The sequence below is a fragment of the Mercurialis annua genome, linkage group LG6 (genome assembly GCF_937616625.2).
Source record: "Mercurialis annua linkage group LG6, ddMerAnnu1.2, whole genome shotgun sequence".
NCBI lineage: Eukaryota > Viridiplantae > Streptophyta > Magnoliopsida > Malpighiales > Euphorbiaceae > Mercurialis > Mercurialis annua.
In genome coordinates this window covers 5,522,110-5,534,583 of record NC_065575.1, presented here as the reverse complement: position 1 = coordinate 5,534,583, position 12,474 = coordinate 5,522,110, and the positions used below count along the sequence as shown (strand labels likewise).

The window sequence follows — 12,474 nt, the reverse complement described above, 5'->3', positions numbered from 1 at the left end:
ACTGCGGAATTAGGATTCATGTCTTGTCTTTTAAACGTCATCATTTGCTTTCAAACCTTCAGCCTACATCCTATAGGTGATGTTTGTCTGTCCTTATTTGGTATTGATGCTTTGATTGACAATTTATTTCACTTGGATGTTAATTGCTGTGTTTTATCATGTTGAGATTATTTCACTTGGGTGATTATAATTGCTTTTGATTTCTCGGGAAATCATAGGTTGGTAAATTTTCCTAAAGACTCATACTTGCGTATGATGTTTGATAAAACTTGTCGTTTATGCCTAAAACGATTTAGAATTTATGGTAATGTTACAGTTATTTTACGTGATGCGTTGAACTGCTTTTGCCTTGTTAATAAAGTACATCTTGGCTTTGGCCTCAATTGTTGATGTTAAATGTGATCGTATGTTGGACGTTAGCCTTATTTTTCAATTAAAGAGATTTTGGGTTAAACCTTAAAACGTGTTTGATGGTCATGCATTGTTTGACCACATGTTGATTTAGAGATTTTTATCGAGAATATTGTTTTATCCGATTTGTGTTTCGACATAGAATTATAAGAGAAGTTTAATTTTAAATTCTTAAAAAGATGGTTTTTGGTTGAGTTGCCAGTAAATATTTTGAAATATTATGTTTGGTCTGGTGTTAACAAGCGATGGTTTCAAATGATATTTTATGAGATAAGTCATTGTTTTAAGAATTTAACATTGAAGTTATTTTATCATGTTGTAGTATGCCAGCATTTTAAATTTTTGGGATTTACAGAATAGATGTTTGAAATCAAAGATTTCTCACTTGAGTTTTAAATTACCGTTTAGCGATTGGTTTAAATTGAGCTCCCAAAATTTGAAGGGATGGAAATTTTATTAAAATACTTTTCCGGATTTACAAATATTTTAAATACGTTTTATAAACGATTGTTTTGGGTTCGACTTGGGTCACCCAAATTTAGGAGTTGAGCTTGGTAGTTGTAATGACTCGGCTAGCTCGATAATTTTATTGTCTGAGATACTTGGGTATCCGTTTTAAAGCAACTAATTAATAAGAAGAGATTTTTTACAAAATGTGATTTTGTTTTAACCTTGGGGCTCAGCAAAATTTGGAAGTTTTCGTATTTGTTTTTAATTTCAAAACGAATTTTGAAGCGTACTATTAAAGGACGAGATAATTACATGGTGAATTTGTAATGAGGTTTCAAGGATATGTTGTGACATATCCCGATTTGTTTTTAAATATGTTTGAGTTAATTGTGTTCAATGGTACGTTTACGTGGTTTACGATTTACAGATTTGTTTCTTGTGAAAATAATTTGCGTTGTTTAACTCGCTTGTCTGTTAGACTAAGTTGATTGTTTTTGTTTTGTCTCTTCGTGCGAAGTAGCAAGTGAGATGACTTAATCACGTTGTTATGGTTGGCTTACCCCGATGTATAGTTTGACCTTTGAGTAAGACCTTCTTTTAGACCTTATTTCCTTTGTTCGGTTTAGGATTGCGCGGAGTTTTGCTGTTTCTGTTTCGTGGATCAAAACCTTTGGGTTTTGATATCGAGGAATACGAGGGAAGTATTCCCTCGGATTGGCTGATGATATCTGATTATCCTAGATCGGATATTGAAAACTCTGAACCGGGAAGATAAATCGGTGTATTACTGCACTGGTGTTTCCATCAAGTCTGATGATGCGATGCGGGAGCTGGCGGTAAATTTAGTAGGAACGTTTTGATGTGTTATTTCTTTGGGAATGAGTTTCAATTAAGGTTTAGGGTAGTTTGATATTTATGAGGAAGAGTTGTAACAGAATTTTAGGTTGAATTGTTTTATAGCATCGAATGTTGCTAGGTTACAAGTAAGCAATTTTGAGAAATATTTTGAGGTTATCGAGTGCACATCTCACAGAGTGTAACGTCTAGCAAATGTTTAATTGAGAAATGGATTTCAAAGATTGAATTGCTGAAATATTTGAAATATTTTCAACACGTAATTGTGCCCAGACATATCATGAACATGCATTTTGAATATCATGAATAGGTTTGCATTGAACACAGAGTATGTTCATTAAATATAAGATAAATTAATAATTGATACATGCAAATAGTACATGCATCACGTGCATAGAAATTATTAGGGTTGGATGCAACTCTTTGGGGATGAGAGATGTCATCACCCTGACGCACAATTATGTAAAATAGATTTTATCGATAAAGTGTTTTGAGAAGGATGTTTTGGAACAAACTCGCGAGTCCCTTTGTGGTAAATGTATTTATAAAGTTGTGGAATTTCAAATGATTATGAAACTGTTACCGACAGATAGCTAGATAAATACTCTGTGACGATGGTGATGGATATTGGACGTTTACGTTGTAATGGATCTGTCTGTTTTGTCAAAATCTTGTGTTTTATAGAGAGTAAGAACAAATTTTGCAGTTGCACTCGAGATAAAATTGTGCCAATTGCGGTGTATGGTTAGATTCAAATTAGAAAGTGTTCGTGATAATTTCAGATTTGTGATTTAGGAATTTGTGGATTAAGGATGTTGGTTATACTCCATGTGTGTGTTACACTATATTTTTGTTTTTAACGAGACTTTATCTTTCATATTAGATTTTGTCCAAGTACTTTGGGTATATGGATATATAAGTATTTTCATAAACAAAGAGATTTGCGTTGTTAAATTTTACCCTTTTGATGAAAGGAAGGAATTTTATCAAATTGGATACAAAAAGGAACAATAATTTTGTGGGCTTAACAATTTCTTCAAATCGTGATTTTATTTACAAATTAAGATTTGTAGGTGACAATAAAATTTTAATGTTTGAAAAATTAATGTGTATTTTCAATACGAAGGATGTTTTCACTGTTTGTGTATTTTCGAAAAGGGGATAAATTGATTTTAGCAAGTTTGGTTTAAAGAGAACATAAATTTTGTCAATTGAATTGTTTTATAAATTTGCAAACGTATTGAAAAGTAAAGGGAAAATTTCAGATTCAAAATGTGGGTATTTGGAAAATTTTCAGGTGTTTACAAAACCGATGGTTTTAAAGGCATTTTGATTCGAATATAAAAGGAGGTGTAAGACGTAAAGTCTTTTAAAGAGAAGTGGAAAATTTTGAATACAAAATGTTTTGTGTATTGAAAGATTTTATACCCTATTGGGTCGGTTTTGAGCATAACTAACAATCTGGTTAGGGTGAATTGGTCATAGTGATCTCTCGTTGTATATGAGGTTATAGACAATTGATTGAATAATTTTGTGAATTTGAGTTTGATTTGAATATATGAGTTAGCTGATTCGAGAATTGAGGATCGTGGTATATAGGCTTCGACAACTAGTATTGGTTGATCGATTTTGCTGATTGATGGTATTATTGTAATGTTAGGATATCCATCTGGTCAGTGGTTGAACCCTTAATGTGGGCAACAAAATTTTAAGTTGTGTAATATAAGTGAGATGCAGTCGATGCTCAGTTTAGTTGCGGCGTTATGTTTCTGAAAATTGAAGGAGTCATTGTGTTTAGGATTATTTATTACTAATCTAGAGATTCTATTATTATGAGTTCATGTCTTCTTGGGAATAACAATATGTGTTTTTGTATTTCATAATTCACGAAATTGATTGTATTATCGAATTTGATGTTAGTCATTGGACTGGATGATCATAGTTGTGTTGTGTTTTGATATTGAGGTTTTATAGTTGTTAAGATTAGAACTTGTTTTGGAAGCCACTCCGGTATAGATTAATTGTGACTCTTAGTTGAATAATTGTTGATTATTCACTTTGGGTTGATCAAGTAATCGTTAGAGCACCAAGTTGTTAGAATCAAAATTTTGCGCATATGTGTGTTGTTATAGTGCGAATAAGTTTAGATTGGTATGTAGTTTTATGTTATGTTGCACGGCGATTGTTTTAGTTTTAAATTCGAGGACGAATTTTTAATAAGTTGGGGAGAATGTAATATTCCATTTTTTTTTCTTTATTTATTATTTTTAAATTATTATTTGAAGTCGATTGCGGATTCGTGGTTTGAGTTAATTAATTGGTTTGCTCCATGAATTAATTAAATCCATGAAAGCAATGAAACCCATGCATGCTTTAAGTGTTTTTTTTTATTTAATTAAAATATTTTGGCCCATGAAGTTTAATTTCATTAAAAGCCCATAAGCCCTTGAAAAATGGTAACCTACTATTGCTATTTAATTTTAGCAATGCTGTGACGAAACTCTTTCCCTTAAATACATTAGTCATTTTAAACCTGTTTTGAACCCTAAATCATTCTCTCATAAACTACAAACCCTAACCTTCATTTATATTCCAAAATTCTCTGAATTTCATCGTCCAAATCCATATCTCATTCATTGCAAAGTTTGTACCAAATTGGAATCCGTCTCGTCCCAGCCGTCGTGGACTCAAATCCTCTTCAGATCTACACTTTGTTTTCATAGAGCGGTATGTTAATCTTTCAGTTTAAGCCGCCGTCGTTTTAACGTTTTCTTGATACCATGGCTATTTTGTTCTTGTGATATTCTGCCATTTTATTCAATTCTAATGTATTGATCATGCTATTCTTCTATGATGTTGTTGATTATCTGAGATCATAGAATTGATTCACCATTGTATCCATAATTTTCTTAGAGCGAATGCGATTTCCTTCCTTCTCTTGGCTGTGTTTTCTTTTGCTAATGCCATTTAGTATTGCCTTGGCTACCATGATTTATTCTTGTTTGATATTTCATGTTTTTTAGGGAGTATAAACTGGTTGTTCATAACAGATTAATTATTTATTGCATTGATCTCTGTATTCGTTTTGTTATCTTGGGTTCAGTGTTGGTTTTCAAATACTTGATGGCCTTCCATAGCACCTGTTGCTTTTAATTTCTTCTTATTATGATGGCGGCAATGTTATTTTTAAACTGTATGATTGAAATTTGGCCATTTTTGGTTTGCATTCTTAGTTTTGATATGACTTGTATTGTGTTCGATTTCTGTGTTCATAGTTCTGGAGATGAATTGCTTGGGTTGTTCAATTTAGGGTTGTGTCACTTTCTAAGTGGCTTGTACTATTGTTTTTCTATTGTTGGGCTTAATATTGAGTTGGCGGAAATGTTATATTTCCAATTTGTTGGAATTGCTTTTCATATTCTAAATATTTGGTTTGTGTCTTTTACCTTGTTTTAATGGTTTTGGATTCCTTATTATCATTTACTAGTTAATTATAATTAATCTAATTATAAATTGTTATTTTTATAGATTTTGAAACCGGACCTTCAATTATCGTTTTTATTTTCTAAATAATTTTGTTAACATTATTTTATAAATAAAAATAATGTTAGTTTCAGTTATAATTTAAATTATTTTGAAATGATATTTATTTTTATCTTTTAAATCGAATAATTACTTGGGTAATTATCGATTTTGTGAATTATGGCTTGTTGTGCCATTTTAGCTAAAATTACGTTTTAACTTTTAGAACGTCTTCTTGGCTTATTTCAGTTAAGTGTTTGATTGTAACTTGGGTTACTTGAAGTTATAACTATTGGATTCCGTTTTAAATTTTGATTATTATTTTATCGAAGTTATTTTTGAGAATTATAAAATATGGTTTATAATCGAATATAAATATATTTATTTTATCAAAGTTTTTTTTTGAGAATTATAAACTATGGTTTATATTTTCGATAAATATTTTGGGTCGGGTTAGACTTGGGTCACCCGACATGTGAGGTAGCTTGGTAGTTATCGGTAACTCGGCTAACCCACTATTTGGAAATTGATCTATTTTATTATTTAAATAATATTTTCTGAAACGGATCTTAAAACGGGAACTCAATAGACTTGTAATAATTGTGCACTGTTACCTTTTGGGTATTTTTGTGTTGTTCTGGATTATTTAATTCTGACGTGTTATTTGTGCTAGTCTTATGTGGTGTCTAGTACTCTCTAGAGTTAGGGTCTGTTTTTAATAATTATTTTATTTGTCTAGACCCGACTACTGTTCGTGCTTCAGAGGCGAATCAGGATTAGTGGCTTGTCGGTTATCACGTGGATTAGCAAGCAGTGAGTTTGTACTTACTATTTACCGCTTTATTAAGTAAATTGTTATTTTAATATTAAATATATATACTGTACGTATATTTCGAACTGTTTTTATATTATGGCTTCTAGTTGGAACATGCTACCTAATGGGCATCATTAGGACTGCGTGCGCACCGGTAATGATCTGGAAAAGGTAATTATGGTAATGTGGTAACTCGGTGTGAGCATAGCTCTCGGGACCAAGTAGAGTAACTCGGTGTAGCTCAGCTCTCGGGACTCTGGTATAAGTGTGGTCAGTGGTAACTCGGTGAAGCTCAGCTCTCGGGACCAGACCTGTTGGATTAGGGTTATTATTTAGAATTGTGGATTAGGGTTCCAACTATTAATCGTAATATCGTATTTAAATGTTTTAAACGGTTTTAAAGGTTTTCCACTTAATAAATGTAGATAGTGGTATAAACTCATCTCAGTATATCTGACCCCGTTGTTTTCCCAATTTTCCCCAGGGTTATGATCTGAGAGAGTCTGGTGATCTCCGCATTTACTTTTCCTCGGAGGTTCCTTTTATTTTAATAAACTGTAAAACTGTTTTATTCTTAGACCGCAGTAGTTGACTAGACGTCTTTATTATTATAACAGTTGTTTGTCGGATTGGTCTGACTAGTTATATTGCTCTGGCATGTTATATAATTATTTCGGATTATTTATGTTATGCCTATTTTTAGACTCAGAAGTGGATAAGCATGTTATATTAATTAGTGAATATTATAACTGCTAGATTTAGACTGAAGTCTCGGTTGCCCCCGAGCATTGGTTTTCTGCAGGTTTAATTAAATTGTATGTTATAAGAAAGGCTAGCTACGAGTGTTGGTACTACATTACCTATGCCCTAGCGCCGGTTACGATTCATGAAAATGGGTCGTGACAGCTGACCACTCTGTCAAGAAGCCGTATGGAATTCTGGAGAGGTCGATAAATTCATATTCCCAGTGGATTTTGTTGTTCTTGACTATGAGATCGATAAAGAGTGCCTTCTAATTCTTGGAAGGCCATTCATGAACACTAGTAGGGCTCTCATTGATGTGAACGCAGGCAAGCCGACTCTACGATTAGAGGATGAAAGTGTGGAGTTTGAGATGAAAAAGAGGGTGCGAAGCTTGCGCTGTGTGGAAAAAAGCATGCGAATTGACTGCGTGGACGAAAGTGAGCATGAGAGCATGAAGGATGTGTGGTACTTAGACTGTCCTACGACATGCCAAAAAGCCAACTCATCAAGGAAAGAAGAAATATTTAACCCTATGTTTTTCCTTGTAATTAATGTTATATTTAATGATTTATTATTATATATTATTGTTGCCATGTGTCATACAATGAATAAATGGTTCATAATTTTACGTAGCAAATTTGGTTTATATAAGAATTTTTCATGAATTTGAGGGAAATTCTGATATGAAATGATGAATTTTTATTGGATTAAGAGAAAACAATCATGTGAAGATCTCACACAACTTTGCCTACAATCTCTCCCCTACATCTTGTACTTCAATTTAGAGTGAATGATGACATGGAGTGATGTTATTAGTGTGTAATTTTAGTTAGAGAGAGAAAAAAAAATTTACTTGTTGCAGAGGTGATTTCTTGTTTTTGTTGTTGTGCACCATGCAGTATAGTGTAATTAGTGCATACGTTTCAATTGAAAACAAAATCACTTGTTTGTTGTTTCTCTTTGTCATGCAACAATTATATAAATTCGTATGCTGTCAAATTTCCTCTTTTCTTATTATAAATTCGTATACGTTTCAATAGCCGTTGCGTCATATTTATAACAAACTAATAGAGCGTTAGTTATGTAAAAAATTAAATAATTAAAAAGTAAATAATAATTAAAAAAATTTCTATTATAAATCTTCATTAACTTGTTTTAAAAATAATATGGCATAAAAATTATATGAAATAAACATTCCCTATTTTAGTGGTAGCATACAAAATGTAAAATTTTGCCTTTTTTAGGTAGCAATATAATATCCTGGACTGCTATATATTTTTGGAAACTAGGGAATGATTTAAAATACTTTTATGCTTTTTCCAAAAAAATATGAGGTATATATTATTTTCAATATAAGAAATAACTAGTGGTTGGAGAAAAAAATAATATTGTAAGAGCATTAGCATTATATATGCTATATTTAGTGCAATACAAAAAATAAAAAGATTCGTAAATATAATACATATTTTAAATGTAAACTACTATATTGAGTGATAATTTTTTACTTTATAACCCATTTTTAATTTATATGCAACAAACGTAAATTATATTCAACAATTTCTTCAAACAAAATTCACAAACTTATATCCCTATAAATGAATTGTTAAATTTAGTTCACCAATTTTCTTTTGTATCAATTATTCAAAAGAAAAAATAACATAGAAAAGGAAAAGGTACAAGAGGAACAAAACATAAATCTAACTAGAAGTGATGAAAAAAAAAACAATAATAGCTAAACCCTGTTAAAAATAGGGTTAAATGCAAATTCATACACCGACTTTGACCTAATTTGCAATTATCACATAAATTTTTAAACTTGGTAATGTCGGTAACTAACTTTCATTTTTTGGCAAATTGGTGTAGATTATCGCGACAATTAATGCAGCTTCTACTGCTTCTACTCTTCACAGCAGCATACCTTTGCTTATGCTGTTTCTTCATGCACAAGATTTCAGCTTTAGCTTCACGTGGATTAATGACATCAGCAAGCTTCACGTGTTATGATTTTAGAATCATACAATTTGTGTGTTAGTTTGTTGAGAGTTAGTTAGGAATTTGTTATTTCCTTTTCTGCCCCTGCAAACTCAGCAATGTATATAAGCTGAGTTCTGCTTTTTAAAAACTAATTTTTCATTAATAAAAATTGGTTTTTCTCTCAAAATTTGTTATGGTATCAGAGCGGTTAAGCTCTTAGTCTTTGCTTTCTACAAAAGCAGTTACTTCGTCTTCTTCATTTTCTTCTGCAACAAAGCAGTTATTGATCTTCTGGTTCTTGAAGCTTTTAATGGCGAATAATTTTGTCAGAGCAAAGGATTCGTTCTCAAGTCCATATTTCGTGCATCCAGGTGAAAATCCCTCACTTGTACTTGTTTCTACTCTTTTAGATGGTAGCAATTATCACTCTTGGTATAGGTCAATACGTATGGCTTTAATATCAAAAAATAAGTACAAATTTGTAGATGGATCCATTGTTACACCAAATTTTGATGATCAGAATTATTCTGTTTGGGAGAGATGTAATACTCTTGTAATGTCCTGGATCTATAGAGCTGTTTCTGCAACTATAGCAGATAGTGTATCTTGTCTTGATAGTGCACTTGAGATATGGATTGATTTGAGGGATCGGTTTTCACAAGGAGATGCTTATAGGATTGGTGATCTTCAAGAGGAGATTTACACATACAAACAGAATAGTCTTAATGTGACTGAATATTACACACATCTAAAAACTTTATGGGATGAGCTTAATAGTCTTAGGCATATGCCAGTTTGTTCTTGTGAGCCTAAATGCTCTTGTGGTGTTATGGAATCTCTCAAGACAATCATGTCTAATGATCATGTTATAAGGTTCTTAAAAGGCCTAAATGACAGCTTTGGCACAGTTAAAACACAAATATTGATGATGGAACCACTTCCAAGGATCAATAAAGTGTTTTCTTTAGTCATTCAGTATGAAAGGCAACAAGCAAGTAGTTACAACAAACCTGGTGTTGATGCTAATGTCTTTATGGCTAAGGGCTTTTATGATAGAGAAAATGAGGATAATGCTGCTGGATATGAGTCAAATCTATGTTATGCTAGAGGAAGAGGTACAGCTAATTTCAGGCCTGGTAATTACTCTAATTTCAGAGGAAGAGGTGGATACTTACCAAGCCAAGCAGGAAAATCAAAGCTATGTTCATATTGTGGTCTCACAAACCATACTGTAGATTACTGTTACAGGAAACATGGTTTCCCTCCTGGTTTTCAACCAAAACAGAAGGGTGAGAGTAGCTATGCCAATCAAGTCCAACTTGCTGAACAAGATTATTCAGATATGCAGAATTTACAGAATATGCAGACTATGCAAAATATGCAGCATATGCAGAATATGCAGGAAGTTCAAAATGAATTGTTCAGCAATAATCACAAGACAGACTCAACTTCACAGCAGCAGACTATGTCCACTGGTCAAATTTTTCCTTTTACTCCAGAACAATACCAGAAGATCATGAGCCTCATTCAACCAAATACTACTGCACAAGTCAACTCTCTTTCAGCAACTTTTAATCCTATCTCTGGAGACCAAGGTATTATACATGCCTGTTTTTTTCTCTTCTAAGGCATACAAAGATACTTGGATTTTAGACACAGGTGCTACAGATCACATAATCTGTAACATTAAGTTTTTCAAAAACTTTAGTGAAGTGCAGGATGTTCATGTCAAATTGCCAACATGACAGCTTATCAAAGTGACTCACATTGGATCTGTACAACTTAATCCTGGTCTTTTGCTGGAAAATGTGTTATATGTGCCCTTATTCAACTTCAATTTGATCTCTGCCAGTAAGTTAACAGATAGAAAGGAGCTCTGTTTAATTCTCTACCATGATCACTGTTTTATACAGGATATGGCCACATGGAAGAGGATTGGCTCAGCTGAGAAAAAAGAAAGGCTTTACCAGATGATTCAAAGTGAAGAAATTCAGAAAAAAGAAGCTTGCTGCAATTCAGTACTTGCTTCTACTAAACAGAATAATAATTTTGATGTCTGGCATTATAGGTTAGGACATCTTTCTCATAGTAGGATTAAAGTTCTTCAAAAACTTGATCCATCAATAAAGACTCATGCTAGTATAGTCTGTGATATCTGTCACTATGCTAAACAGAAAAAACTTCCCTTTCCTGTAAGTCTTTCTCTCTCCAAAGGATCTTTTGATCTTTTGCATGTTGATATTTGGGGACCAGTTGCTACACCTTCTATAAATGGCTATAGATATTTTCTCACCTTAGTAGATGATTATTCCAGATATACATGGATTTTTCTACTGAGAAACAAGTCTGAGGCCAGATTTCATTTACAGAATTTTGTTACTTTTGTTCATACTCAGTTTCATAAAATGATCAAAGTAATTAGATCTGATAATGGTGGAGAGTTTGACTGCAAAGATTTCTATCAGCAACATGGTATAATACACCAGACCAGTTGTGTTTATACACCAGAGCAAAATAGCACAGTTGAAAGAAAACAGCAGCATATTCTCAACATAGCTAGAGCATTCAGGTTTCAATCTCACCTCCCTCTTCATTTTTGGCATACTGTGTCTTACATGCTGTACACTTGATCAATATAACACCATCACCTGTCATATCAGAAAGTACACCATTTGACCTTCTGTATGAAACTTCACCATCACTGGTACATTTAAAAGTGTTTGGCTGTTTATGCTTTGCCTCTACCATTGCTGCTCATAGAACTAAATGTGACAAGAGAGCTTCTAAATGCATTTTTTTAGGCTATCCTGCTCATACAAAAGGTTTTCTTCTATACTGTCCAGAAACTAAAAAACATTTGATTTCTAGAAATGTCATATTCTATGAATCAACTTTTCCTTACTCTCAAAACCAACCCACTATCACTCCAGCATTTCAATTTGATTCTGCTTTGGACTCAGATTGGATGTTAACCTCTTCTTTTCCTACTCAACCTAACATTCCTATCACACCTTCTACTTCTGCTTTTGCTGCACCTTCTTCACCACCTACTTCTTTTTCTCATCAGCCACCCTGGAATCCAATTTCTATTCCTTCAACACCTATTTCTGAGCATGATTTTCCACCTCTCAGAAGGACAACCAGAGTTTCTCATTTACCTGCTCATTTAAAAGATTTCACTTGTTCCTTACCTCAATCTTTACAGAAACATGGCACTTCACCTCATGCTTTGTCTTCTGTTATGAGCTATGACAATCTAAGTCCTTCTCACAAACAATATATACTATCTGTGGATACATTGGTAGAGCCTAAGACCTATAATGCAGCCATCAAGCATGAATGTTGGAGAAATGCTATGGAAACTGAACTAGCTGCCTTAGCTAGTAATGATACTTGGGTTTTAACAGATCTTCCTGCTGATAAACATCCCATTGGATGTAAATGGGTTTACAAGATCAAGTTTACTTCTTCTGGATCAGTAGAAAGGTACAAGGCTCGTTTAGTAGCTAAAGGATACACTCAACAAGAGGGGTTGGATTATCTAGAAACCTTTTCACCTGTGGCTAAGATGAGTACAATCAAAACTCTTCTTGCTGTATCAGCAGTAAATAACTGGCATCTTCATCAACTTGACATCAATAATGCATTTCTGCATGGTGATCTCAATGAAGAAGTCTATATGACTATACCTCCTGGCTTTTCTT

The 12,474-nt window shown here is 33.0% G+C and overlaps 1 long non-coding RNA gene across 1 annotated transcript; it reads left to right on the top strand.

Moving 5' to 3' along the window:
• The first annotated feature begins 5,702 nt into the window (after nt 1–5,702).
• On the top strand, nt 5,703–6,697 carry LOC130015727 (uncharacterized). Its single transcript, XR_008791065.1, has 2 exons — nt 5,703–6,051; nt 6,537–6,697. It is a non-coding gene; the product is annotated as an uncharacterized LOC130015727 (long non-coding RNA).
• The last annotated feature ends 5,777 nt before the right edge of the window (nt 6,698–12,474 follow it).